A 14,257-nucleotide genomic window follows, 5' to 3' on the forward strand; every position below is an offset into this window, starting at 1 on the left:
AAGGAAGGAAACTGCATTCAGGGGAACTGTATTAAAATCATGCTAATGACTCAAGTCATAGTCTTCCAGGGGATACATTTATAGTTAAAAGAGGAGAACTGGGTGGCTCAAAGGGCCAGCTGCTGATCTATCAAATGAACTGGCCAGTCCAGGCCAACAGAACTGGGGGAAGTGGTAATCAGACCCTTTTCAGATCCAAGCAGTTTGTGCTTGTGAATGATGGCTCCCCAGCCCAAAGCCTGGGCAGGACCTCCTCGGGGACCCACTGGCCACTCCTGGTAAACTTCTCCACTTCTTCTTCATCTCTTTCCTAGCTCTCCAGGCAAAGTTCCTGGAGTGTTCGGCCAACCAAACCAAAATGGCAGTAGCACGTGAACCGACAGCCAACAATAACCCAGCAAATAAGAACACAGACTAAGTGACCACTCACTAGAATTTGCTCTCCACGGGAGGAAAAGACATCTATAAATAAAAGATATTTATATTTTCCAAGTGAAGGTATGGGTCCAATAAGAGGCAGCCCCTCGGAGAATCTCTCATCACAGAGCTCAGCATTCCCTGTGGATGTTTTCTGTGCCTACCTTCTCCATGATAACACTAGCCTTAAAAATCCAATTTATAACCTGCAAAGCACAAAGATTCTGCAGAGTAGAAACCTGTCTAACATGTCACTGTCGACACAAAATCCTAATGCACACACTCCCGTCAAATCTGTGTGGTCTCTGAAAAGGTATGATTGCCTACAGATGATGTTTCTGTTGCAGAATGAATTAAAAAACCATTAAATCAGCACTCTCAGTTGACATCTATTTTGAAATAATATTTTTTCCCCCATGTGCCGAAGGACAAGGCAACTTAACATTTTAGAGACCAAAATCTTCAAACTACTTTCTATGTCCATTAAGAGGATGCAGGATATAAGTCTACAGAAGTCTACAGAGATGGTGCCTCTAACTCACAGCAGTAAATATCTATTTCCTGTACTCCACATGTGGAAGAAGGGCATCTTCAGTCAGAGATCCACATATCTAGGATTCTGGGTACAAAGAAAAGGGATACTTTAGCAGAAAATAGACTCTGTTCTTGGGAGTTATTCTAAAAGTAGCGATTCCACCTTCCAAGGGAGTAAATATTCAACAGAGGAACTAGATAAAGAACCCAAGTAAACATGTAAAGATATAATATGTGAGAACACAAATCAACAAAAACCTCAATCAAAAAGAATGAAGATGAGCAATGAAACCACAACACAATTGAAAGTGAGGCTGCTAGACTATTTTCAAAACACAAAACCAAAAAAAAAAAAGAAACAAGACTTCAAGACTGAAAAATTTCTCTACATTAAAGTCATAAACTCTGCTCTCCAAAGGACACTTAAAAAAACAACTGCTCAATCTCACCATTCATTAGAAAGCGTAAATTGAGACCACAATGATATACTATTTTATACTCATTAGAATGGCAACAAAATACCAAATGTTGGAAGGAAATGGAGCAACAGATAGATAAACTATGATAGATTTTTGGAGTAGAATTTTATTTAACAATAAAAATTCATTTACTACTATTGCATGCAACAAGTGAATCTTAAAAGTACAACTGAGTGAAAAAAATGGAAGCTGCAGAATATCACATGCAATATACTATTCTTATCAAGATTAAAAACTAGGCAATTTTTGTTTGGATATATATATGGACATAGTAACATTATGCGCCAGAATGGAAGTCAACTACCACTACAAAGAACACTGTTTAGTTCAACTGACTTTTACTTTTGGTAGACAGACTTTCTCTGAAAAGAAGTGAAGAAGTTTCCACATTTAGTTCTAGGGCAAATTCTTAATCTCACGTCTGAGAAGCGCTGGCCTAGACTCTTCAACGCCAGAGAAGGAGCAGACCTGGTAAATGTAATCTTCCTGGATAAGGAGCTGCAACCCAAGGCAATTCTGATTAGAGGAGATGACTGCCCCAGGCCTCCCGGAAGCTTTCTGATCTGGCAAGGCCCTTTTCTGTCACTTGCAGTGACTCAGAGAGACAGTGTTTTCGGTGCCCTTTGTTTTACATGTTTCTCCAACCCTGAGCCATGTTGCCTTTCGCCTCCAATGAGTAAAGTGGCCTCTTCAAACCCTTCTCCTTCCTCCTGCAAACCACCCTGGCCTTTCCTTGGCTGATTTTGATCTGGGGCTGAAGACCGGAAAGATCCTTCCATCCATCAGAGCCTCACAGACTATTGCAGAACTAAGCAGGAGAGATTCTGAGGAACTTCAGATCCATGAGATGTTTGAGAACGGACGTTTGAAAACACTCAGTTTGACTTACCTGTCCTTTCATACTCTCTCTCCCACCTCCTACTTCACTGTCCTTGAAATTCAGAAATTACACCACTCCTTCTGCCACTGCAGCTTTGCCTAGAATAATAAAGGCAGGGAATTAGAAACGAGGCAATCAGAAGGAACAAAAAGGTCCAAGGGGAAAAAAAAAAAACCACTCTTGTATAGTCATTCTTGACATTTAAAAGGAAGAAAGGCCACCTGAATTAAGGAAAGTCTTTACCTTGGTCCAAGGCAATTTTCATATTTAACTAAACTATTAATAGTAATTTTATGTTTGTAGAAGAAACCATTATTATTTACAAAAAGGTTTCACATGCATTTTCTCATTGAAGTTGTAAGATATTGAGGCTAGGCAAATATTACTGTAAAAAGCAGTGGCTGAATATCCCAAGGTTAAGGAACTTTCCAGTGACCCTTCAGCCGGCAAGCATCAGAGTCAGAATTGGAATGCTCTATGACTCCTTAAAGATGGGCACAATAAAGAACAGAAATGATATGGCCTGGTGACTCAGAGGTTAAAGCGTCTGCCTCCAATGCGGGAGACCCACGTTCAATCCCTGTGTTGGGAAGATCCCCTGGAGAAGGGAAAGGCTACCCACTCTAGTTGGCCTGAAGAATTTCATGGACTGTATAGTCCATAGGGTCACAAAGAGTCAGACACGACTGAGCAACTTTCACTTTCCTTTTCTTATATTAACAAAACCTTTCCATTTTGACTTGTCTGACATGTCCTCATGATTCAATTCACCTTATGCATTATCAGCCAGAAAACGACAGAGGTGATGTTTTCTTCTCCTGGTGTCAGAGCTGAAAGTATGTGAAGTCTATGTGCCCCTCCCTGGCAATATAAATTTCGATCACCGAGCCAAAGTGCTGTCCAGTTTCTCCCCAGAAAAATTATTTTTTTCCCTTATAATAAGTAACCTGTGGGGAGATGTTTTCAGACCATGCAAACATCTTGCCTTCATCAAATTTCCCCTTAGATTTAGCATTCATTGGTGACCCTTGCCTGGCCTGGACTTCACCACCATAGCTGCAACACGCTCAGGCAGCTGATGGCAGCTAAGTCACTGGCAGATCCTCTCAGTTCCGTCAGGTTTGGTTTTATACTTGGTTAAGATGGGACTATGAGTTATGTCCTCAGTCCTAGTGCATGACCCTTAACCCCTAGGCGTGGTCTTTCTGGTGTCTCAAGGGAACGGTTAAGGTGCTCAATGAGGTCTCTCCACCCTGGCTAACCCAGAACTCTCCATTTCTCTCCACACTGTGTGACCCCTGCCTGGGCCGTTCTCTTTCCCACTCGGAGAGGCTGCTCTCTACTAGGTCTCAACCTGTATGGATACACATCTCAGCTTCTGCGTTCCCCTCTCATAGCTCCCTCCTCCCCAGCAGCCTGCCATACAAACTTCAGCCTCTTCAACAGCCCTGAATTCTGGAGACCACCAGGCTATCATATGCTTCCACTCCTGGTACTCAGACCAAGAAACACACACAACAGGGAATGTGCTCCAGCAGTAAACTAGGGCAAATGTGGGTCTCACTTCATGGCACTCTTCTCTCACAGATCAAAGTCCTGGCTGCCTGTGTTCCTGGGACTGACAGTAACTGCCTCGTGTGTCATCCAGGTCTCTAGTTTACCAGAGAAGGGCAGGTCCAGCACCGGCTGCCTCTCAATTTCTCTAGATTCCTTCAGTGCTAAGTGATGTCTGAGAGGCACGAGGCTGCTCCATTGGGAAGAGTTAAGAATCAAACGCTTGGAGCATATAACAAATGCTCTTTATTTAAACACTTCAAAGAAACTCTCTAATAATCTGTTTCTTAGAAATGTATGTGTTTACTTTTATTGCAGCACTGTGGCAAGAAAAACACTCTCTAGCAGTCAGGCAATTCTAAAAAAATGCAATAAAATGACAGGAAAATGTCTCTACTGCTTCCAGAAAGCTGATACTCACTTCAGATAGCCAGCTGGCTATCACTCTGACATATATTTCCATAACTCTTCTTCTAAGTGGCACAATAAAACACTATAATCTAGCCAAGGAATCAAAAGTTAGTTGCTGTTCATTTTTCTTCCTGTTTACGTGCATGTACTTAGGGGTGGGGAGAAGACTCCTTTTCAGATAAATCATTTCCTGGCCTCCTTCCAATTCTATTCCTAACCACTGGTGAGAAAATAATCAGGAAAAAAATAGTCCAAAGGAAAACTTGCAGCCCTAGATACAAAACTAATCAAAAGGAAATTGGCAACAAGAATAATATTTTCATCTCACATACTGTGAGCAAAGAGGAGTTTGCCATTCAGGAAAATGGAGAATAGGCCTTTCCTGGTACAAGCCAGCAGAATTGTGCTGACAGCACGCGTGCACACACACACATGCGCACACACAGACACACACACACGTTTGCACACATGTACACACACACACAGCTTTCCATGCAGTGTGCCAGGCAGAATGTGGAATGACCTCTTTCTGCTTCTCGAGTATATGTTCTCCACACTGGATACGCACATTGTGTGTGTGTGAGCTCAGTCATGCCCAGCTCTTTATGACCCCATGGACTGCAGCCCACCAGGCTCCTCTGATCACGGAATTTTCCAGGCAAGAATACAGGAATGGGTTGCCATTTCCTTCTCCAGTGGATCTTTCCAACCAGTGTTTCAGTACTGTGTATCGCCTCACACAGGGGAGGCGTCTTCTCCTCACACAGGAGAGGCATCGTCACCTCGCAGACTTTGACTGTGAAGGAGGATATACTACCTCAGGTCATAATAAATATCAGCCAGGCTCAGAGTGACTAATGCTGGGCTCTTAATACTTCTGGGGAAAACTGAAAAGAACCAAAGGTAAATGAAATCCACAGGCATGAAACGTATGGAACTCAAAGAAAGAGTTTAACCTAGGAAAGAGAAAATGAAGACAACTCCACACTTAACTCATTTTAAGCACTACTGAGAGCCATGGACAGCATTTGTCCATTTCCAGCAAAGACATCATATAGAAAATAATTTTAAACTTAAGTACTAAAATTTAAGCTTCAGTATGAAGACTTTCCCCAAAGCCAGAATTTTCAACAAAGGAATATGTAGTTTGCACACCCATGACATGCTTGCTATATGATAAACACCAAATATCCAGGGCTCTCACACTTGTACTCACGTAGTACTGGTGTTTCTGACTCTGCCTCAGAGAAGCTGTAATAATAACAGATAATACAACTGTCTATAAGTGCCTTACTCTAGGCTAAAGGTCACACATCTCAGAGCTCAGATGACAGCTCTGTTGGTGATGTGGGCTTCACAGTTTCCCCTGATTCAAAGTCCTACCTCTTAACTACAGGGGTAAAAGTGAATGCTCCCCAAGTGGCTCAGTGGTAAAGGAGCCAGATGCCAGTGCAAGAGGCAGAGCTTCAATCCCTGGGTCAGGAAGGTCCCCTGGAGGAAGAAATGGCAACCCACTCCAGTATTCTTGTCTGAAAAATCCCATGGACAGAGGAGCCTGGCAGGCTACAGCCCATAACGTCTCAAAGAGTCAGACACAACTAAGCGTGCACAACACAATGCAACATGAAACTTACTATCTGTAAAATGGGATAGTACCTGCTTCACAAGGCTCTTGAAAGGCTGTGTAAGTTAATCATAAAATATTTACCCTGTGCCCACCCCACAGTAAGCACTTAATAACTATTTATGATTGACAAATAATTTTAACTTTTCTGGGTCAACTTCTAATTATTCAATCTTGAATCAGAAACTAAACAGAGACCTTATCTCAATGAGGCAAATACCACTTCAGGGTGAAAAGGAACTGGTCATGCATTCAACCATTCCACCCAGCCACATCCATCCATTTCATCAATAGACCTTTATGGAATGCCCACCACATGTAGAACACTGGGGCAGACCTTGTGCAGAATATGAAGACAAAAATGACATGGCCCAAGATATGCTCAAAGAACACCATCATCTTATTATCCACTGCAAACACTGCAGAATACTCACTATGTGCCAGGAACTGTTCTAAGCACCTCAAGTACTGTGTACTCTGTGTGTGTGTGTGTGTGTGTGTGTGTGTGTGTGTGTGTGTGTGTTATCATTTAGTGGCTACATGTGTCTGACTCTTTTGCAACCTCATGGACTATACCCCACCAGGGTCCTCTGTCCATGGGATTTTGCTGGGAGCCAGCATGGGGAATCCCGCCCATGGTAAAGGTCATGAGGAAGGGGGCCTGGCAAAAGGCAAAGACTGAGATCAGGCCTCAGGGGTACCCCTGGATTTTCCTGAGCATCTACCACCAAAACCAGAGTCTGCCTGCTTTATTGTACTGTGCTTTCCACTCTTCTGACATAACAGGGGGCTATCCCCGACCACCTTTCTCTGGAAAGAGTTAACTTAGAGCTCCAGTTAACAGTTTCCTGCATATAAAAGCAGTGTTTCAGCTCAAACCCCTCTGATGGCTCTCTAACTTGCCTGACAGTTAGAGACTTTTACAACTTGTGATTGTTTACAGCCCCTCAACTGCAAGAGGCACGCAGCTTAAAACATCTTAAAGATATAGAGCCTTTTCTAAAGAGCTAAGAATTATATTGGTGATGGGTTTTCATTGTTGAGTCATTGACTGCTGAAAGGCCTCCATATTCTTTATCTTTTAGGTACCTGGAGGATATTAATCAATGTAACTGGGATATAGAAAAAGGAATATAGTAGTTTTGATGTTAGCAATAGTAGACTTTTGAGTTAGTGAATTTTTTCTTTGTTATAAATCACTGTACTCCTCTATCCTTGTTATAAATTGTTGTGTCCTTGCTATGTAAGAATGTAACCTTAATTAGTGCTTTCTGAGAGTGGCACCAGACTTTGGAAAGAACAACACTTTTAAGGCAAATAAGTTTTCTGGTTCATGGACCCTTATCAGAAAAGGGCCATAAAATGCTAATAGGCCTCCTGGCCAGAAGATGATGTAAATCACCTAAGACTTGTGTATACAGCTAGGTATGCAGAGAGAAAGCCTGGTCTCGATAAGAGTCAGGGCTGCTGATGCTGCATAACTTTGTATTATCCATTGATCTCTATGTACAACCAAAAGTATAAAAAGCTTTCCCAGACAATAAAGGTTGGACCAGTCACTGGAAAGACTGGTTTCCCCCGTGTGGTCTTTTCTCCTTCTCTTCTTTTCTGGCTGAATTCCCATCTGGAGCTTGGAGGCTCGCATGTCTACTTATTTGCCCGGGCTTCTAAGACCCACGTGAGAGGGAGCCCAAGGTGGGGCACCCTCCACTATTCAAGCAGGCGCCAGTGGCCTATGTAGGTGGTGCAAGTTTCTTGTCTTGAGACTTTATTAGCTTTCCACATAAACCAAGTTATTCAGCATCTTTTCTCCACTAATTTTCCTACTACACCATTCTTTCCTAATCTCTCTTTTCTAATTAAATAGTCCTTTCTAAGACGCCGACTCCGTCCCCCCTTTGAATTCCCTGGATCCACTGGGGCTGGTCCCCGGCAGGACTTCCCAGAGCAGAATACTGGAGTAGGTGACAGTTCCTTCTCTAGGGGGTCTTCCCAACCCAGAGACTGAACCTGCATCCCCTGTTTGGCAGGTGGATTCTTTATCACTTAGCCAGCCACCTGGGAAGCCCGTGTGTGTGTGTATACTCTATTAATCCTCACAACAACTCTTTAAATACTATTTATCATCTTCAATTTATGGATGAGAATCTGAGACACAGAAATAAGTAACTTGCTCTAGCTGACATGCTTATAACTGGCAGAGCTCGGATTTAATTCCAGGCTGTCCAATTTCAGAGCCTTGGGCTCTTAACCACTAGCTATACTGCCTCCTCCAAGGCCACTAAGAACTAGAGAGAGGATGGACTACAGGAAGGGCCCAGCAGGAACACAAGTAAAGTGCAGTGCTCATGAGTGAGCTGCGCTAGCTCTACGCCTAACACCGAGCGTGAGTCCTTTTAACTATGGAATGACACGGTCAGGCACATGATTCCAACCCAGACTGAAAGCCAGGCACAAAGCACTGACGTCTGCCACTCCGAGGGACCCGCTTCTCAGTGATTTAACACGTTCTAAAGGGAAAGAGGAGCGCTCAGAACCCTCCAATCTGGCCTTGAACAAGTCACTTGACCTTTCTGTGTGCTTCAGCATCTTCACTGTAAGCAGTAAATGATATAATTTATATAGAGGACTTCATTCTCATACTCAGTACTGAGGACTGCACAAGTAAAATAATAATAGTCATTAATCAAATAATTGCAGATTTGCTTCAACACTGTCCTAAGCCATAAGGGAAAATCTCAACAGCTAGATAATATCAGTTTATAAATCAAGAAGAATTCGATCTATGGTACCTGAAATACACTGTGGATTCATTATTAATAAATATGAACTACTGTAACTTAAAAATACTATAAACCCATGTTTCTAAATGCTAGGGAATAAGAAAAGTCTTCCATGTTAAGAGATAAGAGAGGCTGGTGTGTACTAAGGGCAGACTCTGTTCTTAGTCACTTCACAGATGTTACTCAGTCTTCAAAACCACTCAGAGGTTCATCAAATGATCCCAATTTTTTATTTTTTCATTTATCTTTTTATTGAAGGGTAACTGCTTTACAGAATTTTGGTGTTTTCTGTCAAACCTCAACATGGATCAGCCATAGGTATACATATATCCCCCTCTTTGAACCCTCCTCCCATTGCCCTCCCCATCTCACCCCTCTAGGTTGATACAGAGCCCCTGTTTTGAGTTTCCTGAGCCATACAGCAAATTCCCGTTGGCTATCTATCTTACATATGGTAATGTAAGTTTCCATGTTACTCTTTCCATACATCTCACCCTCTCCTCCCCTCTCCCCATGTCCATAAGTCTATTCTCTATGTCTGTCTCTCCACTGTTTCCCTGTAAATAAATTCTTCAGTACAAATCATCCCAATTTTACAGGTGAGGATTCTGAGCCTCTTGCTGGTTAATGATGGGCTCCACAATAAGCAGTGGAGACTGCTGCTAAAAATTGAAGAAGACTTACCAGTGAGGCAACCAGGTTGGCAATTTCAAAATCAGGCAGTCCCTCCACTGAGCATTTCTTTGGCACCCCCCGGAATTTTAAACATTCCGTGCAAACAAGCTCCCATCCCCTAGATGTGTTCTGTGCTTTAAGGAAGACTTCCAAGTCACTGCAAAGTCAGGATATGTCTCCCATTAAAGTGACAGACTACCACGGATCTCATCCTATCACCCAATTTAGTCATTATGGCCCTCGGGAACAAGATCGGTGAGAGGATTTACAAATTGCTAGGGCTTCCCTGGTAGCTTAGCTGGTAAAGCATCCCCCTGCAACGCAGGAGACCCTAGTTCAATTCCTGGGTTGGGAAGATTCCCTGGAGAGGGGATAGACTACCCACTCCAGTATTCTTGGACTTCCCTGGTGGCTCAGTGGGTAAAGAATCCGCCTGCAATGTGGGAGATCTTCCCTAGGTTGGGAAGATCCCCTGGAGAAGGGAAAGGCTACCCACTTCAGTACTCTGGCCTGGAGAATTCCATGGACTGTATAGTCCATGGGGTTACAAAGAGCCAGATATGACTGAGTGATTTTCACTTACACTTCACAGCTCTCCCAAAGCGACTAGATTTCCACCCAAGAACAAACTGGGTTCTAGAGCAGGGATGCTGTGAAAATGAACATTGACAGTGCCGCGCCAAGTATGTGTTTGGGGTAAGGATACAGAAGGAAAGGTGAGGTGAAATATCCTTTTCTCATTTTGTCTACGGCAGAGGATCCTTATCACAAACAGTCAAATCAGTGACTCGCAAACTTATTTGTGGTTCTCCACGTGTCAACTCGTCCACAACAACAAAAACAAAACTGAAGGCAGCAGGGAAGTTCACTGTATGTATTCTAAGACTTGAGTCTGCTTCTAAAACTTCCAGTATATGAATTCCATCTTTGACCACAGAGTTCACATTTTGGTCACCGCTGTATCCTCAGCACAATACATGGACGGGTAGACCACAGGACTCCAATAAATAAGGGTGATGTTCACACCCAGAAAAATATAAAACTGTAGGGGAGGAAATTCCTTGGTGGTCCAGTGGTTAGGACTCCAAACTTCCACTGCTGAGGGACCAGATTCAGTTCAGAGTCAGGGAACAAAGAACCCACAAACCACTCCAAGGCCACAAAAAAAAAAATGTAGGGGAGAATCGGTGAGAAGGGCTGCCCAGGAAGGATCACTCAGCCCGTTCAAGCAGGCCTCAGCGCCAAAATGCTGCTTGCAACTGAATACTTCTAAGAAAGGTGGGATTGGGACTTCCCTGGTGATCCAGTAGTTAAGACTTCACCTTCCAGTGTGCGGTGAGGGTTCAATTCCTGATTTGGGAGCAAAGACCCCATATACCTCATGCCCAAAAAGCCAAAACATAAACAACACTGTAACAGATTTAATAAAGACTTAAAAAATGGTCCACATCAAAAAAAATTTTTTATTAAAAAAATAAAGAAATAGGGGGTTTCAGGAAAGTAGATGTTATGATTTTTTTTTTTTTTTGGAAGGAACACACTGGGGGCAAAAAACATGCCTCCCAACTCCTCTTGACTATTCAAAATATTTACCAATATTTTGAGATACTTACTGACCTAAAATGTGCCTTCTAACCTGCTATTTCAGAAACATGAATCATATATGTTAAAAATTTATAGCTAGAACTGTGCTTGGTCACAGTCGACACAATGAAGAACAAGGCTGGGCCAACTAGATTTTAATAGAGACACAGACTGTAAACAAATAATTACAATACCATATAATTAGAGCTTTTGGCAAAGGGAGCTGAGTGCGGAAGGGTGCAGAGGAAGGCATGACTAAGCCCGCTGAGCGTTTCAGTCCCACATATGAGGAAGGATCTTTCTTTTCCCAAAGTCCTTCGCAATTTCCGTGTCCAATTCTCATTTTCCTTTAAAGCAAAAGAGCAGCACAGTGTGTTTACATACTAAGTACTTTAAATAGGCACCATGCTCTTCAAACATCATCACATCCCCAGGAAAGACTGCACATTCATATATGCTGGTTTAATACGAAGTTTCTCAATTAATGGTCAGCCATACCGTAATACTGGTTGCAAATATAATACAGGTTGCTAAAATATATACACAATTGAGTCCTTATAAAAGCTGTATCAGAATTTTCTGGCCCTATTGTTTCCTCCCAAATTACGAGCTTTCTTATTTATACCCAATTAAAACTGTATGTAATTTTCTGTCCAAAAATCTTAAAGATACAAGCCAAATGATTTCTTTATCTAAAATCATCACCTCATCGTTAGCAGTTCATTTTATTGAATTATTGACATGCTACCCATCTGCAAGAAAGATTTGGGACGACATTCAATAAAAGATACATATGTACTTGGAAGTCACAGATATAAAGTAATGAAGTGAAAAAAGAAGTTGGTTTTCCACTTACAAGATAATGTTGCTGGTGTTCTTGAACAGCAAAATTTCTACAGTCCTAATAGCCAGAGCAAAAGGGGAAATGCGGCAGGCCACAAAATTCTGATCAAAGGAAGATTAGAAAAGGGCCTTTCCCCTTAGGTGCTGAGAAACAGAATCTTTTTTTTTTTTTTAAACAATGGCTTATCTAATACATGAAGAAGCGGTGTTACATGGTTCCTTATATTTTTACTATGAGTCTCATATTAAAGTGTACTTCAAAGAAGGTACTCAGGGAGGCATTGATAATATCAAAATAAATACCTTTTCTTTCTATCAAGTTTAAAAGTACTAAATGTCGGTGTTCATGCTAAGTCACTTCAGTCATGTCTGACTCTTTGCAACCCCGTGGACTATAGCCTGCCAGGCTCCTCTGTCCATGGAATTCTCCAGGCATGAATACTGGAGTGGGTTGCCATGCCCTCTTCCAGGGGATCTTCCCTACTCAGGGATCAAGCCCACGTCTCTTACGTCCGCTGCACTGGAAGGCAGGTTCTTTACCACTAGCGCCACCAAAGTACTAAAGAAGATGACTGAGAACACCTTGTGCAGGAAGGTGCCACAGAGAAGCTGGTCCCCGAAACACGACCTTCTAGGAAAGACCAATACCCAAAATGCTTTCCAATGCAGCAGCACCAAAAAAAACAAACAAGAAACATGCTATGAAGATAAAGTGAAATGAATACTTCCTCTCATACAAGAAAGCATTTGGCATCATGTACCAAGGGCCTTAAAAATCTCGTATCATTTGATGCAGTTCCAGTTTGAACCTATCTTAAGAAAATAATTAGAAATGAGTATAAACTTTTATACATCAATGTCTATCCCTGTTTTCACTACTAAAATTCAAATATTTCTAATTGATCGTCAGGAAAATGGCTGAAGAAATTGTGAAACAGCCACAAAACAGAATACTATGCAGACTTTAAAAACTATAATCATGCAGAAATGCCTAAGATATTATATTAAATGAGGAAAACAGGATACAAATATATCCTTATAAGATAACATACAAATATGTATACACAGAAAAGGAATAGGCAAAATATACCATGTAAATTGACAAAATAATGTTTTTGTGCCTTCCTTCTTTGCTTATCATAGCAATTAGAACAGTTTCCAGCTCATGGTAGGCATGCAGACATAGCTGAATGAACCATTTTCGCCATTAAAGACAACACATCCCATTTCTTAAAGTGTCCACTCTTTTTATTTGTGCCCTGGCTATTCATAAGAAATATGTCAAACATTTGTTAGGAAGAGGTGCCTGGGGACTTCCCTGGTGGTCCAGGGGTTAAGATTCCACGTTTCCACTGAAGAGGGCACGAGTTCTATTCCTCATTGGGGAACTAAGATCCCACATGCATACACTGTGGCTAAAAAAAAATAAAAAAGGAGGTTCTGGTTCGGAACGCCGCAGTGAAAACATCGCTTTAGGAAGGGGAGGTTTTGTCCCATCCGTCACTTGGCAGGAATGATATTCATGCTCCTTTCAATCCCTTTACCAACGTGAGTGTGACTCAAGAGTTAGGTTCCTGGGAGTTTAGTGTCCTTGTTATCTTTAATCTACACCCTGATGTTCTGCAAAAACCGACTCTCTAAAGTTCATTCCAGCTACAGAATTAAATGAATCTACTACGCTTTAAGTATTCTCAGGAGCCAGAAAATAGAATCATACGGGTATCATTTATCTTGTTTTTCCACATTTGTGACAGGAACCAAATCAATGTAGAATTATTAAAGAAAGGAAGAGGCTTTTAGATGTTTATTTTCTTATCTAAAATCGCCTTGTGGGTAATGTGTTCCACTTGGTTTTACTAGAGGTGCCAGTAACAAAGTTTTAATTAAAGGTTTATTTTTCAGGAATACTTTCCTTTTAATTCATTTCCCAGAGGGGTCTCATTTGATGAAAACAGGACAAATTGTTTGCTCTTGCTGAACTCAGAAGAGTTGAACATTTTAATCCCCTGGGTCAAAACCCATTGTTGGCCCACTTCCTGTTACCTGTACCACAGGAGGACTTTACTGAGCTTTGAACCGTGAAGGTGGGGACTGCAGGGCAGGAGGAAGGGAGCCTGTGGTTCCATGATGAGCCTCAGAGGGGCCTGAGCCCCAGTGAACCTCCCAGAGGTCTGGTTTGGCTTGAGCTGACTCACTAAGGCTCTCGCTCATGTCAAAAAAGAAAAAGAAAAAATGTACTGCCCAGAGTTATCACTACTTGCACGTCTGCAGATTTTCCACGTGTTACTGGCCACATTTTCACAAGATGAGCACTCTCCTAAAGGGTCTAAAGAGTTTTTTTTAATCAGAGCCAATTCCCAAGTGGCACGGTGGTAAAGAAAATCCGCCTGCCAATGCAGGAGACTCTTACAAGAGATGTGGGCTTGATCTCAGGATGGAAAAGATGCCCTGGAGAAGGAAATGGCACCCCACT

General features: G+C 42.1%; 1 protein-coding gene across 42 annotated transcripts in view; it reads right to left on the reverse strand.

Moving 5' to 3' along the window:
• The window catches only part of SGMS1 (sphingomyelin synthase 1), a 335,925-nt gene that overhangs the window by 236,151 nt on the left and 85,517 nt on the right, over positions 1–14,257 (reverse strand). For all 42 annotated transcript variants that reach the window (XM_069567867.1, XM_069567875.1, XM_069567906.1 and 39 more), the window contains one exon: positions 2,320–2,408. The gene's annotated coding sequence lies outside the window, so the exon portion shown is untranslated. The remainder of the gene's footprint in view (positions 1–2,319; positions 2,409–14,257) is intronic.

The sequence above is a fragment of the Ovis canadensis genome, chromosome 22, assembly GCF_042477335.2.
Source record: "Ovis canadensis isolate MfBH-ARS-UI-01 breed Bighorn chromosome 22, ARS-UI_OviCan_v2, whole genome shotgun sequence".
NCBI lineage: Eukaryota > Metazoa > Chordata > Mammalia > Artiodactyla > Bovidae > Ovis > Ovis canadensis.